The 26,182-nt window shown below is 40.3% G+C and overlaps 1 protein-coding gene and 1 pseudogene across 2 annotated transcripts in view; one reads left to right on the plus strand and one right to left on the minus strand.

The window, feature by feature from the left end:
• The window catches only part of ATP11C (ATPase phospholipid transporting 11C), a 220,415-nt gene that overhangs the window by 62,739 nt on the left and 131,494 nt on the right, over positions 1 to 26,182 (plus strand). The window lies entirely within an intron of this gene.
• On the minus strand, positions 7,384 to 8,377 carry LOC135268320 (glyceraldehyde-3-phosphate dehydrogenase-like; annotated as a pseudogene).

Below are 26,182 nucleotides of genomic sequence, written 5' to 3' on the forward strand. Positions count from 1 at the left end.
ACAGAAGTTTCTTATCACCCACGTTTTGAAACCTGCTTCTGTTATTGGAACACACGTGTAATCTATTAAGCCTTGTTCCGTTACTGATGAGGAATTGCAATCCCCTGTAGAGGGAGAGGCATTCTGATTTTGAGTATTCTCTACCTTTTTACGCTGGTTTCTTCCCTTCATTATATATTTGTCTGTCTGTCGTCTTTATAATTACCGACTTTCTAACTGGGTCTCTGACGTCCAACTTGTTGATTCCCTGCGCCGAAATCTGAGCAATCCACTGAGCCGGCCAAAACAGCGGTGTTAAGATTGATGGTGCTTTTCTGCCCGGGAATCTCCGGACTCTGCACCAAGAACTGGCGTGCTAAGGCACCAGCAAAACCGCCACGCCGGCCACAAGAGTCGCCCTGGCGACCCGTGGAGCTCCTCCACTGGGAATCTCCTGGTCCGTGAGCAACTAATATTCGTCTGAAAGTGTGGCGTCCTCTCGTTCTTTGCGCTTTCACTGTGAGGTACGTGCCCGAGCTGCTAATCATCAGCCATCTTGGATCTCTCTCCGTGACTGGCTTATTTCATTTAGCAAAATGTCCTCCAGGTTTATTCATGTCACAATGGGATGATTTTCTAAGACCAAATAATATTCCATTGTATGAATATACCACATTTTCTTTGTTTTTTGGCCAATTTAGTTTTATTTATTATCGCTTCATTTCCCACTTTTACCTTCCCAGAACTTATTTGATTTTATTGTTGTTATTATTTTGAGACAGAGTGTTTCTCTGTAGCCTAGGCTAAAGTACAGTAGCATGATCTCGGCTCAGTGCAACCTCTGCCTCCCAGGTTCAAGCAGTTCTTGTGCCTCAGTCTCCCCAGTAGCTGGGATTACAGGCATGTACCACCATCCTCAGCTTTTTGTTGTTGTTGTTAGTAGAGAAGGGGTTTCACTACATTGGTCAGGCTGGTTTTGAACTGGCCTCAAGCAGTCAACCCGCCTCAGCCTCCCAAAGTGCTGGGATTACAGGCGTGAGCCACCGCACCTGCCCCCAAGAACTAATTTTAAACAATTTCTAAACATTGTATGATTCTATTTATAAACACTTCAGCTATCATTATTATTTGACATAGGAAATATTATTATATATTTTGGGTAGAAATGCTGTAATAAAAGCACTTTTATGTTGTAATATTAAATGTAAATATTTCTTTAAACTTATGGCTTTCCTTGGTTCATCAAATTGGGTAATAAATTAACCAGACAGGATCCAGTTCAGATAGTGAATATATAATATTTTCTTTTTTTAAAAATATATATTTTATTGCGTTTTAGGTTTAGGGGTACATGTGAAGAACATGCAAGGTTGTTGCATAGGTACATACATGGCAATGTGGTTTGCTGCCTTCCTCCCCATCACACCTACATCTAGCGTTTCTCCTCATGTTATCCCTCCTCAACTCCCTACCCCCTGCTGTCCCTCCCCTCTTCCCCCCACCACAGACCCCAGTGTGTGATGCTCCCCTCCTCCGTGTTTCCATGTGTTCTCATTGTTCAACACCCGCTTATGAGTGAGAACATGCGGTGTTTGTTTTTCTGTTCCTGTGTCAGTTTGCTGAGAATGATGGTTTCCAGGTTCATCCATGTCCCTACAAAGGAAATGAACTCATCGTTTTTTATGGCTGCATAGTATTCCATGGTGTATATATGCCACATTTTCCCTGTCCAGTCTATCATCATTGGGCATTTGGGTTGGTTCCAAGTCTTTGCTATTGTAAACTGTGCTGCAATGAACATTTGTGTGCATGTGTCCTTACAAGAGAACGATTTATAATCCTTTGGATGTATACCCAGTAATGGGATTGCTGGGTCAAATGGAATTTCTATTTCTAGGTCCTTGAGCAATCGCCACACTGTCTTCCACAATAGTTGAGCTAATTTACACTCCCACCAACAGTGTAAAAGTGTTCCTATTTCTTCACATCCTCTCCAGCATCTGTTGTCTACAGGTTTTTTAATGATCACCATTCTAACTGGCGTGAGATGGTATCTCAATGTAGTTTTGATTTGCATTTCTCTAATGACCCGTGATGATGAGCATTTTTTCATATGTTTGTTGGCCTCATATATGTCTTCTTTTGTAAAGTGTCTGTTCATATCCTTTGCCCACTTCTGAATGGGCTTGTTTGTTTTTTTCTTGTAAATGTGTTTTAGTTCTTCGTAGATTCTGGATATTAGCCCTTTGTCAGATGGGTAGATTGCAAAAATTTTTTCCCATTCTGTTGGTTGCTGGTCCACTCTAATGATTGTTTCTTTTGCTTTGCAGAAGCTCTGGAGTTTAATTAGGTCCCATTTGTCTATTTTGACTTTTGTTGCCAATGCTTTTGGTGTTTTAGTCATGAAGTTCTTGACTATGCCTATGTCCTGAATGGTTTTGCCTAGATTTTCTTCTAGGGTTTTTATGGTATTAGGTCTTACATTTAAGTCTTTAATCCAAATGGAGTTAATTTTAGTATAAGGTGTCAGGAAGGGGTCCTGTTTCAGCTTTCTCTGCACATGGGTAGCCAGTTTTCCCAACACCATTTGTTAAACAGGGAATCCTTTCCCCATTGCTTGTTTTTGTCAGGTTTGTCAAAGATTAGATGGTTGTAGATGTGTGGTGTTGCTTCCGAGGCCTCTGTTCTGTTCCATTGGTCTATATCTCTGTTTTGGTACCAGTACCATGCTGTTTTGATTACTGTAGCCATTTGAAGTCCGGTAGTGTGATGCCTCCAGCTTTGTTCTTTTTGCTTAGAATTGACTTGGCTATGTGGGCTCTCTTTTGGTTCCATATGAAATTTAAGGTAGTTTTTTCCAGTTCTGTGAAGAAGGTCATTGCTAGCTTGATGGGGATAGCGTTGAATCTGTAAATTACTTTGGGCAGTGTGGCCATTTTCACAATATTGATTCTTCCTAACCATGAGCATGGAATGTTTCTCCATCTGTTTGTGTCCTCTCTTATTTCGTTGAGCAGTGGTTTGTAGTTCTCCTTGAAGAGGTCGTTAACATCCTTTGTTAGTTGTATTCCTAGGTATTTTATTCTCTTTATAGCAATTGTGAATGGCAGCTCGTTCTTGAATTGACTCTCTTTAAGTCTGTTATTGGTGTCTAGGAATGCTTGTGATTTTTGCACATTGATTTTATATCCTGAGACTTTGCTGAAGTTGCTTATCAGTTTCAGGAGATTTTGGGCTGAGACGATGGGGTCTTCTAAATATATAATCATGTCGTCTGCAAATAGAGACAATTTGACTTCCTCCTTTCCTAATTGAATACCCTTTATTTCTTTTTCTTGCCTGATTGCTCTGGCTAGAACTTCCAATACTATATTGAATAGGAGTGGTGAGAGAGGGCATCCTTGTCTAGTGCCAGATTTCAAAGGGAATGCTTCTAGTTTTTGCCCATTCAGTATGATATTGGCTGTGGGTTTGTCGTAAATAGCTTTTATTATTTTGAGATATGTTCCATTGATGCCTAGTTTATCAAGAGTTTTTAGCATAAAGGGCTATTGAATTTTGTCAAAGGCCTTCTCTGCATCAATTGAGATAATCATGTGGTTTTTGTTTTTGGTTCTGTTTATGTGGTGAATTACGTTGATAGACTTGCGTATGTTGAACCAGCCTTGCATCCCTGGGATGAAGCCTACTTGATCGTGATGGATAAGCTTTTTGATGTGCTGTTGCAATCAGTTTGCCAGTATTTTATTGAAGATTTTTGCATCTATGTTCCTCATGGGTATTGGCCTGAAGTTTTCTCTTTTTGTTGAGTCTCTGCTGGGTTTTGGTATCAGGATGATGTTGGTCTCATAAAATGATTTGGGAAGGATTCCCTCTTTTTGGATCATTTGGGATAGTTTTAGAAGGAGTGGTACCAGCTCCTCTTTGTATATCTGGTAGAATTCAGCTGTGAACCCATCTGGACCTGGGCTTTTTTTGATTGGTAGGCTATTAATTGCTGCCTCAACTTCAGCTCTTGTTATTGGTCTATTCAGGGTTTTGACTTCTTCCTGGTTTAGACTTGGGAGGATGCAAGTGTCCAGGAATTTATCCATTTCTTCCAGGTTTACTGGTTTATGTGCATAGAGTTGTTTGTAGTAATCTCTGATGGTGGTTTGTATTTCTGTGGAATCTGTGGTGATATCCCCTTTATCATTTTTTATTGCATCTATTTGATTCTTTTCGCTTTACTTTTTTATTGATCTGGCTAGTGGTCTGTTTGTTTTGTTGATCTTTTCAAAAAACCAGCTTCTGGATTTATGGATTTTTTGAAGGGCTTTTTGTGTGTCTATCTCCTTCATTTCTGCTCTGATCTTAGGTATTTCTTGTCTTCTGCTAGGTTTTGAGTTTTTTTGATCTTGCTCCTCTAGCTGTTTCAGTTTTGACGATAGGGTGTCGATTTTATCACATTTTCTTTATCCAGTTATCTGTCAGTGGACATTTGAGTTGCTTCCTTATCTTGGCTATTGTGAATACTGGGTCAGTGAATACTGTGTACAGATATGTCTTCAGGATTCTGATTTTAATTTTTTGGATATATACCCGGAAGTGGGATTGCTGGATCGGATGGTAGTTTTATGTTTAATTTTGGGGGAAAGCACCATACTGGTTTTCATAGTACCCCCACCATTTTACATTCCCACCAACAGTGTTAAAAGGGTTGCAGTTTTTCCACATCCTCACTGACACTTTTTATCTTTTGATTTTTTTGATAATAGCCATTCTATCAGGTCTGAAGTGATACCTCATTATGGGTTTGATTTGCATTTCCTTGATGATTAGTGATGTTGAATTCCTTTTCATATACCTGTTGGCCATTTGTATGTCTTTTTTTGAGAAGTGTCTATTCAGTTCCTTTGTCTATTTTTAAATTGGGCTATTTGGTTTTTTGCTGTTAAGTTGTAGGAATTTGTTTTTTGTTTATTCTTTTTTTTTTTTTTTTTTTGAGTTGGTGTCTGGCTCTGTCGCCCAGGCTGGGGTGCAGTGGCACAATCTTGACTCACTGCAACCTCTGCCTCGTGGGTTTAAGCAATTCTCCTGTCTTAGCCTCTTGAATAGCTGGGACTAGAGATGTACGCCACCACGCCTGGCTGATTTTTTTTTGTACTTTTTATAGAGATCGGGTTTTGGCATTGGTCAGGCTGTCTTGAACTCCTGACCTCAGGTGATCCACCCACCTCAGCCTCCCAAGGTGCGGGGATTACATCTGTGAACCACCGTGCTTAACCAGGAATTTCATATATATTTTAGATATTAGCTCCTTGTCAGATACATGGTTTCCAAATATTTTCTCCCATTCCATAGGTTGCCTATTTGTTCTGTTGTTTTCTTTGTTGTGCAGAAGCTTTTCAGTTTCGGGTAGTCCTACTTGTGTATTTTTGCTTTTGTTGCCTGTACTTTTGGGGCCATACACAAGAAAATGATTGTCAAATCCAGTGATTTATTTTTATGTTTTCTCATAGGAATTTCAGTTTCAGGTGTTACATTTAAGTCTTTAAGCTATTTTGTGTTGATTTTCATTTATGGTATAAGATAGGAGGTCCATTATCGTTTCTTTGGATGTAGATAATCCAGTTTCCTCAACATCATTTGTTGAAGAGACTATCTTTTTCTGTCATGTATTCTTGGCGCCCTTGTCCAAGATCAGTTGACTGTTTATGCCTGGTTTTATTTCTGGGTTCTTCATTTGGTTTCATTGGTCTCTATGTCTTTATGTCAGTACTGTACTGTTTTAATTATTGTAAGATTTACTTATTTTTTTGAGACAGAGTCTCACTCTGTTGCTAGGCTGGAGTGCAGTGACGTGATCATGACTCACTGTAATCTCTTCCTCTCAAGTTCAAATGATTCTCTCGCCTCAGCCTCCTGAGGAGCTGGGACTACAGGCACACACTACCACACCTCACTGTTTTTGTGTTTTTGGTAGAAATAGGGTTTCTCCATGTTGCCCAGACTGGTCTCAGATTTCCTGAGGTTAAGCCATCTACCCACCTTGGCCCTCTGAAAGTGCTGGGATTACAGGTGTGAGCCACTGTGCCTGGCCTGTTTTAATTACTGTAGATTTTTAATATATTTTATAATCAATAAGTTGAATAAGGGTGATATCTCCAACTTTTCTCTTCTTCCTCAAGAGTGCTTTAGCTATTCTAGGTCCTTTTTTTGGTTCCATATGAAATTTAGAATTGCCTTTTCTATTTCTGTAAAAAATGCCATTGGAATTTTGACGGGGATAACATTGAATCTGTAGATTGCTTTGGATAATATGGACATTTTTGCAGTATTGAATATTCTAATCCTTGAAAACAGAATCTTTCCATTTATTTGTATCTTTAATTTCTTTAGTCAATGTTTTGTGGGTTTTAGCATACAGGTCTTTCACTTCCTCAGTTTATTTCTAAGTATTTTATCATTTTTGATGCTATTGTAATTGAGATTGTATTAATTTAATTTTCATATCGTTTGTTTTTAGTATATATAAACACAAATGATTTTTGTATGTTGATTTCCTATCTTGCAATTTTACTGAATTTGTTTCTTAGTTAACAGGGTTTTGTGGGGGAGGGGATTTTTAGGGACTTTTACATATAAGATCATGTCGTCTGCAAACAGATCTGCAAATAGTTTTACTGCTTTCTGATTTGGATACTTTTGTTTTTATTGTCTAGTTGCCCTGGCTAGGACTTTTAGTACTGTGCTGGATATTAGTAGTGAGAGTGGGTATCCTTGCCTTGCTCCTGATCTTAGAAGAAAAGCTTTCAGTTTTTCCTTATTGAGTATGATGTTTGCTGTGGGCTTATGGTCTTTATTATGTTGAGATACATTTCTTCTATACCTAGTTTGTTGAGTGTTTTTATCACAAAAGAATGTAGAATTTTGTCAAGTGCTTTTCTGCATCTATTGAAATGATCATGTGATTTTTATCCTTCATTCTGTTAATGTGATATATCACATAGCTTTATGTATATGAAACCATTTTTATATTCTAGGGGTAAATCTCCTTTAACCATGATATATGATCCTTTTAATAAACTGTTGGATTTTTTTTGCTAGTGTTTTATTGAGGATTTTTGCATTAGGAGTATTAGCCTGTAGTTTTTTTCGCCCTCCTCCCCCTCCTTCCCCCTTTTTTCCCCCCGCTTTCTTTCACCCCCCTTCCTCCTCCTCCTCCTCTTCTTCTTCTTTGTAGTGTCTTTTTTTTGGCTCAATACAGGGGACTTTATTGATGGTTCACAACAAGGTGGGGCTCCCTAGGCCTCTCCCTCTTTAAGGGGTCTGTGTGGAAACTTAGAGGAGGGAGGTTCTCAGTGTGGTAGGGGGCTGAGTCAGGCAGGGATTATACAGCAGCTGAGGGCCTTTCTCTTCCTTTCATGCTCTTGCTCTGAGGCTGGTGGTCTGGTGGCCTTGCTCTTTGGAGGCTATGTGGACCATGAGGTCCACCACCCTGTTGCTGCAGCCAAATTTATTGTCATACCAGGAAATAAGCTTGACAAACTGGTTATTGAGGACAACGCTAGCCCCAGCATTTGAAGGTGGAAGAATGAATGTCACTGTTAAAGTCAGAGGATGCAACCTGGTGCTCGATGTAGCCCAGGATGCCTTTGAAGGGACCCTCGAATGCCTACTTTACCACCTTCTTGATGTCATCATATTTGGCAGGTTTCTCCAGACAGCAGGTCAGGTCCATTACCCACAGCATTGGCGGAGGTGACACAGAAGGCCATGCCAGTGAGCTTCCCATTCAGCTTGGAGAAGACCTTGCCTAGAGCCTTGGCAGTGCCCGTACATGCAGGGATGATGTTCTGGAGAGCCCTATGGCTGCCATGCCACCGTTTTCCAGAGGGGGCCATTCATGGTCTCCTGGGTGGCAGTGATGGTGTGTACAGGGTCATGAGTCCCTCCATGATGCCAAAGTTGTCATAGATGACTTTGGCAGTGGGGGCTAAGCAGTTGGAAGTGTGGGAGGCATTGCTGACAATCTTGAGACTGTTTTTGTACTTCTCATGGCTCATGCTCATCATGAACCTGGGGGCTTTAGCATAGGGGGCAGAGATGATGACCCTTTTGGCTCCCTCTCTAAGTGAGTCCTAGCCTTCTCGATAGTAGTGAAGACACCGGTGGACTCCACAACATAATCAGCACCAGCATCACCCCATTTGATTCTGGTATGATCTCACTCCTGGAAGATGGCAAAGGGATTTTCATCGATGACAAGCTTCCCGTTCTCAGTCTTGATGGTGCCATGGAACTTGCCATGGGTGAAATCAGGTGGGAGCATGTAGACCATGTAGTTGAGGTCAATGATGGGGTCATTGACGGTGAGTTTGTCAGAGTTAAAAGCAGCCCTGGTGAGCAGGAGCTCAGCCTGGCCAAATAGCTTACTGTAGCCTTCACTTTCATGGTGGTGTCTCAGGGACCATGTGGCTGTCAAATTGGAGAAACAGAGAGCCATTTGTAGTGTTTTTGACTGGCTTTGATATCAGAGAATGATGTCCTCATAAAACAACTTTGAAAGTGTTCCTTTCTCTTCATTTTTTGGAAGACTTTGGGAAGTGTTCATATAGTTCTTTTTAAAATGTTCGATAGGATTCACCAGTGAAGCCATCTGATACTTAGTTTTTCTTTTTGAAAGATTTTTGATTACTGATTCAACCTCTTTACTCATTATCAGTCTGCTTCCTGATTCAGTTTTTTTTTTTTTTTTTTTTTTTTGAGGCAGAGTCTTGCTTTGTTCCCCTGGCTGGAGTGCAGTGGCATGATCTCAGCTCACTGCAGCCTCTGCCCCCCCAGTTCAAGCGATTCTCCTGCCTTAGCTACCTGAATAGCTGGGATTACAGGTGCACACTAGCACACCCGTTTAGTTTTTGTGTATTTAGTAGAGACAGGGTTTCACCATGTTGGCCAAGCTGGTTTCGAACTCCTGACCTCAGGTGATCTGCCTGCCTCGGCCTCCTGAAGTTGGGATTACAGGTGTGAGCCAGCGCTCCTAGCCCTGATTCAGTCTTGGTAGGTTGTATGTTTCTAGGAATCTATCCATCTCTTCTTGGTTGTTCAATTTGCTGGTATATAATTTTTCATAGTAGTCATTTATAATCCTTTTTTATTTCGGTGACATTAGTTGTGATATCTTTTTTTCCATTTCTGATTTTATTTTTCTTTCTTTTTTTCTTAGTCTAGCTGAAGGTTTGTCTTTTCTAAAAAACCCTTAGTTTCCTTGATTTTTTTTTTCTTATTGTTCTTGTAGCCTCTATTTCATTTGTTCCTATTCTAATCTTTATTATTCCCTTCCTTCTTCTGACTTTGGGCTTAGTTCTAATTTTTCTAAGCCCTTGAGGTATAAAGTTACAGTATTTATTTGAGATCTTTCTTTTTTTAGGGTGTTTATTGCTGTAAACTCTTTGTACTGCTTTGGCTGCATGTCATATGTTTTGTTATATTGTGTTTTTATTTCCATTTGTCTGGAGATCTTTTCTGATTTACCTTTTGATTTCTTCTTTGACCCATTGGTTGTTCAGGAGTATGTTGTTTAATTTTCACATATCTGTGCATTTTCTACTTTTCCTTCTACAATTTTTTTTTGAGACAGGGTCTCACTCTGTTGCCCATGCTAGAGTGCAGTGATGTGATCCTGACTCACTGCAGCCTTCACCTCTTGAGTTCAAGCCATCCTCCTACCTCAGCCTTCCGAATAGCTGGGACTACAAGCATGTGCCATCACTCCTGCCTAATTTTTTTTTGTATTTTTTGTAGAGACAGGGTTTCACCGTGTTGCCTAGGCTTTCCTTCTATTCATTTCTAGTTTGATAAATTGTGGTTGGAAAACATACTTGGTATATTTTTAGTCTTCTTAATTTTTTTTTTTTTTTGAGATGGAGTTTCATTCTTGTCGCATCACCTAGGCTGGAGTACAATGGTGTGATCTCGGCTCACTGCAACCTCAGCCTCCCAGGTTCAAGTGCTTCTCCTGCCTCAGCCTCCTGAGTAGTTGGGATTACAAGCATGCGCCACCATGCCCAGCTGATTTTTGTATTTTTAGTAGGGATGGGGTTTTACCACATTGGACAGGCTGATCTTGAACTCCTGACTTCGTGATCTGCCTGCCTCGGCCTCCCAAAGTGCTGGAATTAAAGGCATGAGCCACCGTGCCCGGTCTAGTCTTCTTAAATTTGTTAAGACTTGTTTTGTGGTCTAACCATGTGATGTATTGAAGAATATTCTGTGTGCACCTAAGAAGTATGTGTATTCTGTTGCTGTTGGATGGAATGTTTTGTATATATCTGTTAGGTCCATTGGTCTATAGTGTTGTTCAAGTCTGCTGTTTCATTATTGATTTTCCATCTAGGTATTCTCTGCACTATTGAAAAGGGACTGTTGAAGTCTACTACTATTATTGCTATTTCTCCTTTCAGGTGTGTCAGTGTTTGCTTTATATGTTTAGGTGCTCTGATGTTGGGTACAGACATATTTATAATTGCTGTATCTTTTTGATGAATTGATCGTTTTATCATTATATATATCTTTGTCTCTTATGACTGTTCTTTAATTGACGTCTTGGAGTAAATACTTCTGTTCCTATGTGCAGATGCGGCAACTGAATAAACATTAAATTCTGTGCCCAACATCCCATAGGTAATAAGCTTCAAAACAAGGGCACAAAAACGATGTGTATTCAACAATAGAAAGCAAATAATCCAATTGAAAAATAAAGGATTTGAATAGATGTTTCTCCAAAGAAGATATGCCACTGACCCTAATTACATGAAAAGATGCTCAATGTCATAAGTTACTAGGGAAATGCAAATCACAACTCCTTACTAGGATAGCCATAAAAAATAAAAGTGGAAAATACTGTTGATGAAGATGTGGAGAAATTAGTACCCTCCTACATTTTTGATGGGAATGTCAAATGGTGAAACTGTGGAAAACAATTTGCCAGTTCCTCAAAAAGTTAAATATGGAATTAACAGTGACCTATTTCTGTTCCTAGGTATATTATCAAGAACAATGAAAACATTTTTACACATGTAAACTTGTACATGGATGTTCACAGCAGAATTACTCATGATATGATAGCGAAAAGGTAGAAACCCAAATGTTCACTAATGAATAGATAAGTAATCAAAATGTGGTGTATTCATACAATGAAATATTGTTTAGCCTTATATAAAAAGGAATGAAGTACTTATACATCCTAAAACATGAATGAAGAACCTTGAAAACATGCTAAGAGAAAGATGCCAGACAGAAAAGACAACATAGTATAGAATTCAGTTTATAAAAAATAGGCCCAGAATAGGCAGAGAGTAAATTGGCAATTATCAGGGTCTTGGAGGAGGGTGGGAGATGGGTAGAATGGCTGATGGGGTGTGACTGCTAATAGTTACAGGGATGAAAATGTCCTGAAACTGGACATTTTCAGTGGTAATGGCTGTCCAACTCTGTAAGCATACTAAAAACCTTTGAATTGTACTGTTTAAGTGGGCGGACTCTATATATTTTTGAGCATTATAAAACCATAGAGGACCATTGAAATATTGTTGCCCTTAGAGATCTGTCCTTAACCCTTTTTTTAATGGGTTGATTTCATCAGTTCAGTGCCATGCCCTCAGTTGCTAAATTTAGGATGATGAAGAACAAATCTATCTTTTCTGCAGTGTAGTACTCTCCCCTGAGCTATACAACTATATTTGGGGCTGCCTACTGAATTGCCTTTCCTATTGGCCTCTCAGACACTGCAGTGTGTCCAAAACAGCTCATTATTATCTTCATTCATAAATCTGGTTCTTTTATATTCCCTGATTAGGTAATAATGTCCCCATTTACTCTGTCATTTAAGCAATAGACCTCTAAGTCCTTTCAGTTCTTTTTTATCTCTCTCAACTCTATCTCCTCCTCTTCCATTCTCATGGCTGCAGCTTTGGCCCAGGCCCTCAACAGTTATTACCTAGATAAATACAGTTATATGCACCCCAGTGTGGCTTGGACCCTGCCCAGCCTTGCCTCTTGCTGTCTTTTTCCTTATATGTTTTTCTTCAGCAGTGAATGAACTCCGTGTGGGTCACTCAGTCACCATATGCCATCTCCTGCCCTTGGGCCTTTGTGCATGCTAGCTTCTCTGCCAGGCCCTCCCTCTTCTTAGTCTATCTAACACTCATCTTTGAAAGGCTTGCTTCAGGCATCACATCTAGGAAGTCTCTGCTGACCCCTGAGTTTGATCATAGGCACTCTCTTTTCCCATACTTGCCTGTAGCTCCTCTGATATTATATTCACCACACTGGGGTATAATGATCTATTTGGGTGCCTGTCTTCTCTTCTGGATTGTGAGTTCTCAGAGAGTGCAGCCATGGGGAAATCTATTGCATTTTTCTGTGTGTGAATGGGAGTGGGGTCTCTCCTTTAGTCATATTGTCTCCTTCTCAGGGAGGCCTTCCTTTGTAACTCTATCTAAAATTGCAACCTCCCCCAACACTTCTTATCCTCCTTCCTTGATTTATTGTTCTTCTTGGCACTTACTACTCTCTACCACACTGTAGATTTTGTTTATCTTGTTTATTGTCTGTCTCCTCTCACTAGAATATAAGCTCCATGAGGGAAGGGATTTTTGTCTTTTTTTAAACTATTGTGTTCTTACTGCCTAAATTATACTGGGTATGTAGTAGGCACTCAGTGAATATTTGTTGAATGATTCAAAAGAATGTTTGCCCTAGGTGCCTCTAATAGTATATTTTGTTTTGTTTTGTGTTTGAAGACAGGGTCCTGCTCTGTTGTCTAGGCTGGAGTACAGAGGTGCAAACACAGCTCACTGCAGCTTCAAACTCCCAGGCTCAAGTGATCCTCCCACCTCAGCCTCCCAAGTAGCTGAGATTACAGGCACACACTGCCACACCTGGTTAATGTTTTTCATATTTTTTGTAGAGACAGGGCTTTGCCATGTTGCCCAGGCTGATCTCGAATTCCTGGGCTCAAGCAATCTGTTTGCCTTGGCCTCCCAAAGTGTTGGATTTACAGGCGTGAGCCACCATGCCTGGCCAGTATAGTGTTTGATTGTAGTATTTGGAGCTGGACTGTTAGACTTCAGATTCTTCCGGCATCCTTTTTCCTTTTTTTTTTTTTGAAACAGGGTCTTGCTCTGTCACCCAGGCTGGAGCGTGGTGGCACTATCATTGCTTACTGCAGCCTTGACCTCCCAGGCTTAATGTGATCCTCTCATCTCAGCCTCCCGAGTACCTGGGACTACAAGCGTGTGCCATGATGTACGGCTACTTTTTAAATTTTTCGTAGAGACAGGGTTTCTCCATGTTGCCCAGGCTGGTCTCAAACTCCTGAGTTCAAGTGATCCACCTACCTTGGCCTCCCAAAGTGCTGGAATTAATAGGCATGGGCTGTGATGCCTGGCTTCCTGCAGCTTTTTATCTGTGTGATCATGGGCAAGTCACATAATTTATGTGTGCCTCAGTCTTTTCTGTTTTAAAATGGGACTAATAGTCATCTTTACTGCACAGAGTAAGTAGGTATATATAACATATTACAAGATTACCTGGTATATAGTAAACGTTCAAAAAGTATTACTTGTTTTTATTCCTCTCTTAACAAGTTGGCCTTAAAGACACCTAGTATAGCTATGTATTTATCTTGGCATTTCCAGAGGCTGGCCTCGTAGTGCACACCTGAAATTATCACATATTTCTATGTAAGATAAATATTTGAATGGAATTTAAGGAGATTTTTAAAAACTATTGTCTTCTTTAAATTAGTGTTTTGGGCCGGGTGCGGTGGCTCATGCCTGTAATTCCAGTACTTTGGGAGGCTGAGGTGGGCAGATCACGAGGTCAAGAGATCGAGACCAGCCTGGCCAATATGGTGAAACCCCATCTCTACTAAAAAAATACAAAAATTAGCTGGGCATGGTGGCACTTGCCTGTACCAGCTACTCCTGAGGCTGAGGCAGAAGAATTTGCTTGAACCTGGGAGGCGGAGGTTGCAGTGAGCCGAGATCGTGCTACTGCATTCCAGACTGGGTGACAGAGGGAGATTCTGTCTTAAAAAAAAAAAGGGATTTTGGATTTTTGATAATTAATATAGCAGTTTGTATTTCAAGTAGATATGTGAATACCTAAAGGAGAAAATCTTAAAACTTTTTTTTTTTTTTAAAGAATCTCACTCTGTTACCAGGCTAGAGTACATTAACATGATCATGGCCTCAACCTTCTTTCTGGCGTTAAGTGATCCACCTGCCTGAGCCTCCTAAGTATCTGGGACCGCAGGCGTGTGCCACCATGCCAGTTTATTTTTTTTAATTTTACTTTTTATTTTTGTACAGATGAGGTCTTGCCATGTTGGTCTTGAACTCCTGGGCTGAAGCAGTCCTCCTGCCTCACCCTTCCAGAATGCTGGGATTACAAACATGAGCCACGGTGCCTGGCCTTAAACATTTAAGACAAAAATGGGAACTTTTGAGCTTTGACCTTGATTAGACCAGTAAGCACACTCAGGTTCTAAGGTTAGAAGCTCCTTCAATTTCTGTCGAATGTTGATACTGTTGTAGAATTCTAGGCTGTGCTTAAGCTAGTAGATCTGTTTCACTTTTTAACTCCTTGCTTCATTTTCACCAGCTTTAGAGTCCTATATCTTTGTAGCCAAGAAAGAAATTAGTCTAGGCCTGTAAAGACTCACATGTAGTTAGGATAGACAAGTCTTTAGTTTTCAGTAATATGATACAAAAAAGGCAGAAAACTACTCATCTTGGTTTCTTGGAAAGTGAAACTGTATGTGTACTAAGCTCCATCTGTCAAAAGTAGTGTTTAATACTTTTTCCTTAGCTTCTTTTCAGAAAATAGGAGCGTGGGTGATGGTGATGGAAATTAACATTTATAGAGTGCCAGCTATGAGCCAGACACTTTGTTTTGTATGTTATTTTGTTTAAACCTTATAGGAATATAGTATGTCCCAATTTGCATATAAGGAAACTGAGGCACAGAATGGCTAAGTAACTTGGTAAAGATGACATACCTTGCTAGTAAGTAGCAGAGACAGTGTTTTGATCTAAAATCTTTACTCTCACTTTCCATATCTGCCACACACTTGAACAAGAAAATGTACAGTTGTCTTTCATCTTGAATGTTGATAATTTGTCTTATTGTCAGGTTTTTGCTACTTTTCAAAAATTGGCACAAGTTAAAAGAACTTTGGATTTCTTAAAGTTGAGAGGTTTGTGGTTCCATTTGTAAGAAGTTAAATCCTAAAAATATTATTACTGCAAAGTATATTCAATGAGCAAATTATACATTAATAGCTGCAAAACTATGTATTTATATTATACATACTGATTTATGTAATATATAAACTAAAAATTAGAGGTGTGAAGGATCCTTAACATGGTTACATATGTTTCAGTTATCCTAAAATACTTTTTTTTTTGCCAATACTCTTTTTTTTTCTTCTTTTTTTCATTTTCTTTTTTTGAGGAAGGATCTTGCTCTGCCGCCCAGACTAGATGGAGTGCAGTGGCTTGATCTTGGCTTACTGTAACCTCAACCTCCAGGGCTTAAGCGATCCTCCTACCTCTCAGCCTTCCAAGTAGCTGGAACTACAGACATGCACCACTATGCCCAGCTAATTTTTGTATTTTTTGTAGAGACGAGGTTTTGACATGTTGCCTAAGCTGGTCTCAAGCTCCCGGGCTCAAGCAATCCACCCACCTTGGCCTCCTAAAGTGCTGGGATTATAGATGTGAGCCACCACACCCAGCCTACCAGTACTTTTTTCTTAAAAAATATTTTAAGAATTTTTTTTGTTATGGCTTCAACATTCTTTGGAAATGTTGTACTTTCCATCAGTAAAATGTTCCTAGTTTCTACTCTAACTCTGGAGCGGTATTTGTATGTGTTATCAATTGTTTAAACATGAATTAAGCATCTTAGTAATGGCATACTATTTGGGCTGTTATGTGGCTCTGATGAATGTTATTTTAATTTAATTTTTTAAAAATTTCATTTATTTTTATTTTGAGACAGAGTCTCCCTCTGTTACTGAGGCTGGAGTGCAGTGACCCGATCTTGGCTCCCTGCAACCTCCGCCCCTGGGTTCAAGTGGTTCTCCTGCCTCAGCCTCCCAAGTAGCTGAGACTACAGGTGCGTGCCATCACAGCTGGCTGATTTTTGTATTTTTAGTAGAGACGAGGTTTCATCATGTTGGCCAGGCTGGTCTCTAACTGCTGACCTCAAGTGATCTGCCCACCTCGGCCTCCGTAAGTGCTGGAATTACAGGTGTGAGCCACTGCGCCTGGCCTGTGAATGCTATTGTGTTTTTATAAGTGGTAGAAATGATAGATAAAATCACTTTGAAATTAAATTCCACAGGTAACATAGAATTCATTTCCCTGAACAAGTCATGATGTAGCACATAGTATAATTTTGGCAGATCCAATTCTATTACCAACAAAACTGTAAAGCAAGTCCTATGTCCTGTTTGTCTTCTCTTTTTTGGGGGTTTCTGTTCTTACCAGAGCAAATCAAAGTGCAGTGTGCATTGCTGGTCTTCAAGAATTATTAGTTTTTGTGGTAAGTATTTAATGCAGAAACAGATGCTAGAGCTGTTATTCCCCAAGGTACCATGTGCCTAAGGCATTTTTAAGGCACTAGTATGTTTTCAATGTGATACTGCTACTCTGGTAGAACTGTATACATAGTGGTTTGCTTTTACAGTGTGGTTAGAACTGACATTTCTAATATATTAAGAAATTTAAAGCCAATTTGGATTTGTACTCTGGCTCTGCTTCCTGCTAAGGTAGAAGACTTTGAGTGACTTAGTTATTCTCTCTGCCTCTTTTCTCCTCTTCAAAGTGGGGATGATGAAACCTACTTCATAACTTTGCTGTGAGGATTTGTTTTGGAAAAACTCTCAAATTAGCTCTGCTCTCACATCAACAACACAACAGCAATCAACACAAAAGACTTCTGTGACAAAATGTGGGGATTTTTTCCAACACATTAAGCAGTGAACATCAGCTGAGTGTCCTCTAATTCAATTCTGGCACCATCTTTCTGGAGATAGCATCAGATCCCACAGGCAGAGGGCTCAGTCCCCAAAATTGCCCCCTCTCCCAGACACCAGTTCCAAGTCTGGGCCTCTGGAACTTCTTACCAAGGAGCTTCAAGTTGAGGTTCCCATGAACCTCTCGTTGGGTTTGATTACTTTGCCGGAGCAGCTCACAGAACTCAGGGAAACACATATACTGGTTTATTGCAAAGGATATTACAAAGGATACTGATGAAGAAATGTGTAAGGCGAGGTATGGGAGAAGGAGAGTGGAGTTTCCATGACCTCCCTGGGTGTACCTCCTTCTAGGAACCTACATGTGTTCAGCTCTGAACCCTGTCCTTTTGAGTTTTTTATATATTTTATGTAAATAAAACCATGTAGAAATGTGATAGGACAAAAAGCTCATGATCTAAACCTAGCAAGGATTGTCTGTTCAGACTTTTCTTGGCTTCTCTGTGTAGCATTCCTTTCTCTAGATTATGGGGCAGGGCCCTCTTTGAAATGAGGGTCTGTTGACTCACAATAAGATAAGAGTCTTCCCTTGGGAAGATGAAAAGAAAGGAAGACGGGAGCGGTCAGAGAGATCTGTTTCCTGAGGCCTGCTTCTGAGGACTTAAGTGCCCCAACATTATAACAAAAGATTTTATGAAAGTTATGAGCCAGGAACCGTGGATGAAAAGGTGAAAAGGGGTGCGTGTGTGTGTGTGTGTAACAGGATTATTATCTAGGACTACATGAATTTGATTTATGCATTTAAGACAGTGTAGTATTGTGGTAGGTATGCAGGCTTGAGAGTCAGTCTGTTGAGATACAAATTTTGGCTTCACTCCTTTTTAGTCACCTGAACTAGGATAATCCACATAACCTCTTTGTGCTTCAGTGTCCTCATCTGTAAAATGGGAAAACTAATAACTACTTACATCATAGAGTTGTTATAAGGATGAAATGAGTCAATACATGTGAAATGCTTCGAACTACACCTGGTAAGTCTTCAGTAAATGTTAAATATTGTTATTAATTTCTTTAATATTGTTACCTCCACTTGTCAGCATGCTATGTCAACATTCATTCACCATGTTCACTAAACTGAGACTTCCTTGAGAACTTGGCCAAAATCAGTATTTGTATCTCCTGAACCTGGCATATTTGTACTTAATTTAAAATATTTATGAAATGAATGAAATAGTGAGTGAAGGAATACCTTCATGCTTCTCAGATCTGCCTTTTTTCTTTTTCTTTTTTTTTTTTTTTTTAAAGAGAAAGAGAGAGAGAGAATAGGAAGGAGGAAAAAGGAAGAGAAAGAGAGAGAGAGAATGGGGAGGAGGGAGAAGGAAAAGAAAGAGGGAGAGAGAATGGGAGTATTGCTTTCTTGCCCAGGCTAGAATGCAATTTAATAATGGGTATTGAAAACCTCTTTTATAGTGATAATTATACTTAATGATGTAGTCAGGAAGGAATAAGGGAAGAAGATAACAAACAAACAGCCAACCAATATTTAATTTAAACCTATGAAATGCTATGCGATTACTGAGGAGTGATTTACTTCCAATTATATAGTCACCTTTGGAATAAGTGTGAGGTGGTAATGTATGTTTTGTGTATTTGAAGTGGAGAGTTCTATAAATGTTTATTAAGTTTACTTGTTCCGGGTCTGAGTTCAAGTTCTGAATATCCTTGTTAATTTTCTATCTCGTTGATCTATAGAATCGTTAGCTCTTCTTGTTGCATTGATCCTTTTACCATTATGTAATGTCATTCCTCGCCTCTTTTGATCTTTGTTGCTTTAAAGTCTACTTTATCAGAGGTGAGAATTGCATCTCCTGCTTTTTGTTTATTAGTTTATTTTTACTCTCTGTTTGATTGGTAAATCTTCCTCCTTCTCTCTGAGTCTTTGTGTATTGTTGCATGTAAGATGGGCCCGGATGCAGCATACCGATGGGTTTTGGCTTTTTATCCAATTAAAATATATATAAATTTAATACCGGCGTTTGATGCTAGCTGGCTGTTTTGCCCATTAGTTGATGTAAATTTTTTATTGTGTTAAAGTTCTTTGCTTTTTGATATATTTTTGGAAAGGCTGATATTGGTTGTTCCTTTATATGTATAGTGCTTCTTTCAGAAGCTCTTGTAAAGCAGGCCTGGTGGTGGTGAACTCTCTAAATACTTGTTTGTTCGCAAAAGATTTAATTTTTCCTTCACTCATAAAGCTTAGTTTGGCTGGATAGGAAATTCTGGGTTGAAAGTTCTTTTCTTTAAGGATGTTAAATATTGGTCCCCACTCTTTTCTGGCTTGTAGGGTTTCTGCTGAGAGATCTGCTGTAAGTCTGATAGGTTTCCCTTTATGGGTAACCTGACCTTTCTCTCTGGCTGCCCTTAGTATTTTCTCCTTCATTTCAACCCTAATAAATCTGGCGATTATGTGCCTTGGGGTTGGTCTTCTTGAAGAATATCTTTGTGGTGTTCTCTGTATTACCTGGAGTTGAATATTACCCTGCCTTGCCAGGTTGGGAAAATTTTCCTGAATGATATCCTGAAGAGTATTTTCCAACTTGGATTCATTCTCTTCATCACATTCAGGTACACCTATCAAACGTAAATTAGGTCTTTTCACATAGTCCCATATTTCCTGGAGACTTTGCTCATTCCTTTTCATCCTTTTTTCTGCATTCTTGTCTTCTCGTTTCATTTCACTGAGCTGGTCCTCGACTTCTGATATCCTTCCTTCTGCTTGATCAATTCGACTGTTTAAACTTGTGCATGCTTCGCGAAGTTCTCGTGTTGTGTTTTTCAGCTCCATCAATTCACTTATATTCTTCTCTAAATTGTCCATTCTCGTTAACATTTCGTCAAACCTTTTTTCAAGGTTCTTAGTTTCTTTGCATTGGGTTAGAATATGTTCTTTTAGCTCAGAGAAGTTTGTTATTACCCACCTTCTGAAGCCTGTTTCTCTCAGTTCATCAGATTCATTCTCTATCCAGGTTTGTTCCTTTGCTGGTGTTGGGTTGTCATCCCTTAGAGGAGGAGAGGCCTTCTGGTTTTGGGTGTTTTCATCCTTTTTGTACTGGTTTCTTCCCATCTTTGTATATTTATGTACCTGTAGTCTTTGTAGTTGGTGACTTTCGGATGGGGTCTCTGAGTGGATGTCCTTTTTGTTGATAATGAAGTTACTTCTTTATGTTTTTTAGTTTTCCTTCTGACAGTGAGGCCCCTCTGCTGTAGGACTGCTGGAGGTCCACTCCAGACCCTGCTTGCCTGGGGATCACCTGTGGCAACTGCAGAACAGTAAGAGTTGCTGCCAGTTTCTTCTTCTGTTACCTTCGTCCCAGAAGGATACCCGCCAGATGTCAGCCTGAGCTCTCCTTTATGAGGTGACTCTTTGGATATACGGGGTACAGGGAGCTGCTTGAGGAGACAGTCTGTCCCTTATAGGAGCTCAAGTGCTGAGCTGTGAGCTCCCTTGTTTTGTTCAGAGCTGCTGGGCAGGTACGTTTAAGGCTGCTGTGGCAGAACTCATAACTGCCTTTTTTCCCAGGTGTTCTGTCCTGGGAAGGTTGGGCTTTATTTATAAGTTTCTGACGTGCTACTCTGTGTTTTTCGGAGCTTCCCTGCCCAGCAAGGAGGTAGCCTAGTCACAGTCTGCCAGCAGAGGTGTTGCTGAGCTGCTGTGGGCGCCGCTCAGCTGTTTTGTGAACTTCCTTGTGGTTTTGTTTATAGAGGTATGGTTAGAACTGCCTCAGTAATGGTGGTCTGCTTCAGTAATGGCGGACTCACTCTGTAATGGCAGATTGTCTTGGTAATGGCAGACTGCCTCGGTAATGGCGGACTGCCTCTGTAGTGGCAGGTGCCCTTTCCCCAACAGAGTTGGACCGCCTGGGTCCAGCTGCGCTTGCTGTGATACTCTCAATCCAGAGCATTTCAGATTGCTGGCCTTTGTGGGAGTGGGACTCACCCAGCCAGTTTACCTGGCTCCCTGTTTCAGCCCCCTTTTTTTTCAGTTGAATGGGTGGCTCTGTCTCCCAGGTGTTCCAGGTGCCAGTTGAAATGGCCACCGAGATTTGTGTGAGTTTTTGTGTGGAGACCCACTGCACCAGCTGAAACAGATGTGCTGGAAACTAGTGGCGCTTTTCAGCTGGGGAACCTCCTTGTCTGTGGGCAGTAATAACTCTTTTGGAAATGCATTGTTCACTCACCCTCTGTGTTGTTCTCGCTGGGAACTGCACTCCAGAGCTGTTACTATTCGGCCATCTTGGATCCCTTCTGTATATCTATTTTTTAAAATTTCCTATTCTATTTCAAGTCCTCAAGTTGTAAATTAAATTGGAAATAATTCATTGGTGATTTGCAGTCACTATGCAAGGAGAGTTGGCATAAATGGTGCAGTTTTACTCTTGCTTCATCTCTCTACCTATGGCAACACAGAAATATATTTTCTAATTATAGTCATGAAAAGACTAATGAACTATCTTCCGTTTTAAAAAAACCTTTTTCATTTTCTTTTGTAAGCATTTTCTTTTCATTTGTGCCATATATATGGTTGAAAAATTGCCATTTATATACCCTTCTGGCTTTATACATTTGGTTCCATTTTCCATGTAACTAGACACAAACGCATTATGCAAAATTGTGTTTGTAAGGAGAGATCATCCTTCATTCAGTTTCATAAAGGTTTTCTCTTTTTTACTGTTTACATGAGGGTTGAATATGTCAGCCTTCTGGTAACACATTAAGGCTGCAATATTTGTCTAGTCGTAGGAATACTTAGATTTTATTTGTTTGAATTTGACATGACATATGGGTAAATCTAATCCTGGTAGAAAGTTTCATTTAATTTTTTAAAACAGCTTTTAATTGACACATAATGTATTTATGAGGTATATAGCAATATTTCAATACATGTATACAATGTGTAATGATCAAATCAGGGTGATTAGCATATCCATCACCTTAAACGTTTATTATTTCTTTGTGTTGAGAACATTTAACATTTTCTAGTTATTTGAAAATATGGAATAAATTATTAATTGTAGTCACTCTACAGTGCTATAGAATACTGCAGCTTTTTTCTTCTGTCTAGCAGTAGTTTTGAATTCATTAACCTCTCACCATTCCCCTTCTGCCTACCCTTCCCAACCTGTAGTTGCCGCTGTTCTGCTCTGTACTTATATGAGATCAGCTTATTTAGAAAGCTCCCTTTTTAAACACATAAAAATATTTTTGTACTGTAAAACTGGTATATGTATACTGTAAAAAAAAGTTTGTCTTAATTGGCTTAACATATGTTTGAATTTTTAAAATGTAGTTATCTTAAAGTTTCAGTTTCTGAAATCAAAGTAAAAAAGTACTAATACCACTGCTTCTTCATGTATACTGGGTTGGGTTTCTTTTGGGGGTGATGAAAGTGTTTTAAGAGTTAGATTGTGTTGATGGTTACACAATGCTGTGAATATGTTAAAAACCATGGTATTGAGTGAATTTTCATTTAGTCTGTGATTAATGAAGCTGTTTTATGTAAAGGGTACTCATATCACTGTGAACCGCTCTACAACTTACTAGCTGGCTATGTAACCTTGGGTTAAGTTGCTTTCTTTTTTGTGCCTTGGCTTCCTCATCTGTACAATGGGGTTAATAGTACCTTCCTTATGGGTTAGTTGTGAGGACTAAATGAATAAATACATGCAAGGAGCTTAGAATTGTCCTTTGGAACGTAAACCCTCAAATGCCAGTGGTTGTCACTATTCTTACGTTGCGTGCAGAGTTCAGAAGAGAAGTCTGGGGTTTTAGATACACCTTTTTGGTGTGATCAACATAAAGATGGTAATTAAACCCACACATGTGGATTAGGAAACCCAGGGAGAACTTGTAGAATGATGAAGGACAGAGAGCTGAGGGTCAAATATAGAGAAATAGCATCATTTAGTGTGGGAACAGGACAAGCAGATCTGGCAAAGGAAACTCAGAAGGCATGTCCATAGAGGTGAGAGAGGTATAGTGTTAGGGAAGGAAAGGAAAAAATTGCCTTCCAAGAAGGAGAATATGGCTAATAATGTCATGCTAAAGAGAGTTTATCTTAGTCTAATTTGTGTTGCTCTAACAGACTGGCTGGTTCATAATAAAAATAAATTGATTTCTTACGGTTCTCAAAGGCTTGGAAGCCCAAGGTTGAAGGGTGTGTATCTGCCGAGGTCCTTCCTGCTGAGTTGCCCCATGGCAGAAGGTGGAAGGCCAGAAAGTTTGAGAGAGTGAGAGGGCAAGAGCAGAAGGGAGCCAAATTCATTTTTATAACAACCTTCTGTAACATTAATCCATTCATGAGGGCAGAGCCCTTATGGCCTAATCACTGTTTATCAGTCCTGGTCCCACCTCTTTATACCATCATAGTGGCAATCACATTTTAGCATGAGTTTTGAAGGGGACATCCAAACCATAACTTTCTGTTCCTGATGCCCTGAAACCCATGTCCTTCTCACATATGAAGTATATTACTTCCATTTTAATGGCACCAGCAGTTTTTTTTTTTTGGGTGGGGGTGGTGCACAATCACATCTCACTGAAGCGTCAACTTCCTGGGCGCAAGTGATCCTCCCACCCCAGTCTCCCACATAGTTGGAACTATAGGCACATGACACCACAAAAGTCTTAACTCATTCCAGAATCAACTCCAAATCCCAGAGTCTCATCTAAATCATATATAGTTGAGAGACTCAAGGCATGATTCATCCTAATGTGAATTCCTCTCCAGCTTTGAGCCTGTGAAATTAACAAGTTTTGTGCTTTCAAAATAGCATAGGTTAGACATTCTCATTCCAAAAGGGAGGAATAACCAAGAACGAAGGGGTAATTCATCCCCACTAAGTCCAAAGCCTTTCAGGGAAAACAACATTAAGTTTTAAAGCTAAAAAATAATCTCCTCTGACTACATATCCTGCATCCTAGGCACACTGGGATAGAGATTTGGCTCCCATGGCCTCAGGCAGCCTGGGATAGGCACACTGGGATAGAGATTTGGCTCCCACGGCCTCAGGCAGCCTTACCCCTATGGCTTTGTTGGGTTCAGTCCACTCAGTAGCTCACAGGTTGGAGTCTCCTACCTGCAGCTGTCCCAGGCTGATGCTGTAAGCTGGGAGCTCTACAGTTCTGGAGTTGTCGTAATGGTCCCGGTCCCATATCTCCACTAGGCATTTCTAGCACAGTGAGGACTCTGTGCTGGCTCCAACCTCACATTTCTGCTTGGCATTTCCCTGGTAGGGGCTTTCTGTGATGGCTCCACCCCTCTGACAAGTCTTTGTCTGGGCCCCAGACTGTTTGTGACATCCTTTGAAATCTAGATAAAGTTAGCTATGCCCCCACAACTCTTATATTCTGCACCCCTGCAGAATTAGCACCAACTGGACACTACCAAGGTTTATGTCATGGACTTTGTAGAGCAGCAGCTCAATTCCCACCTGGGCTCCCTTGAGCCCTCGCTGGGGTGGCCATGGAGCACTGGGCTGGAATGCAGAGAGAAGAGACTCTGGGCAGATAGCCTGTGGAGTGTGCCCCAGGTCTGTCCTCCAAAACCATTCTTTCCTGCTGGAGCTCTGGGGCTGTGATGGGAGGTCAGCCTCAAAGATCTCTGAAATGCCTTTGGGGTCTTCTTCCATTGTCTTGGTGATTCCTTTTGTTAGTACAAATCTCTGTAGCAAAGGGTTGCTTGGCTACACGGATTTTCTCCCCAGTAATGCTTTTTCATTCTATACGGGGCCACGCTGAAAAAGTAAAAAATCTTTCTGTTGTGCTTCTTTTTAAATTGTAAATTTCGCCTTTAAGTCATTTCTTTCTTCTCACATCCTACTGTATATGGTTAAAAAAAGCCACACAGGGCGCTTCCTCAAGGACCTAGAAACAGAAATTCCATTTGACCCAGCAATCCCATTACTGGGCATATACCCAAAAGATTATAAATCGTTTCTAGTATAAAGACACATGCACACGTATGTTCATTGTGGCACTGTTTACAATAGCAAAGACCTGGAACCAGCCCAAATGCCCATCGACGATAGACTAGACAAGGAAAATGTGGCACATATACACCATGGAATACTATGCAGCCATAAAAAATGATGAGTTCGTGTCCTTTGTAGGGACTTGAATGAATCTGGAAACCGTCATTCTCAGCCAACTGACACAAGAACAGAAAAACACCGCATGTTCTCACTTATAGGCGGGTGTTGAACAATGAGAACACAGGGACACAGGGAGGGGAGCATCACACATTGGGGTCTGTTGCAAGGGGCAAGGGAGGGACAGCAGGGGTGAGGTGGGGAGGTCGGGGTGGGATGACATGGGGAGAAATGCCAGATGTAGGTGATGGGATGGAGGCAGGAAGCCGCATTGCCATGTGTGTACCTATGCAACAATCCTGCATGATCTGCACATGTACCCCAGAACCTAAAGTACAATTAAAAAGAAAAAAAGTCACACAGCTCCTTTGATATTTTCCTTAGAAATTTCTCCTACCAAATATCCTAGTTCATTAGTTCATTGCTTTTAAATCCTGTCTTCCATAAAGCCTTAGGTCTTGCACACAATTCAGCCACATTCTTTGCCACTTTATAACCAGGATGACATTTATTCCAGTGTACAATAAGATATTTATCTTTTCTGTCTGAGACCTTATCAGAATGGCCTTTATGTTCATGTTTATACCAACATTCTGATTATGACCACCTACGTAATCCCTAAGAGGCTTCAGACTTTCCCCATAGCTCTTCTCTTCTTCTGAGCCCTTATCAGAATCATCCTTAATACTCCATTTATGGCATTCTAGGCTTTTTCTAATCTGCTCTTTCAGGTTCTTCCAGCCCCTTCCCATTACCCAGTTCCACATTTTCGGTTGTTTTTTTTTTATAGTAACAATCCTACTCTTGGTACCAATTTTCTATCTTTCTTCATTTTGTGTTATTGTAATAGAATATCACACACAGAGTAATTTATAAAGAAAAGAAATTAATTTCTAACAGTTCTGGAGGGTAGGAAGTCAAAGGTTGAGGGCTCAGCTTCTGCTGAGAACCTCCTTGTTGCATCATCCTATGGCAGAAGGCAGAAGGGCAAGAGAGGGCAAGAGCAAGTGAGCAAGAGAGGGCTGAA

Source organism: Aotus nancymaae, unplaced genomic scaffold (assembly GCF_030222135.1).
Source record: "Aotus nancymaae isolate 86718 unplaced genomic scaffold, 86718_ANA_hifiasm-v0.15.2.pri h1tg000004l, whole genome shotgun sequence".
In the NCBI taxonomy this organism is placed as follows: Eukaryota; Metazoa; Chordata; class Mammalia; order Primates; family Aotidae; genus Aotus; species Aotus nancymaae.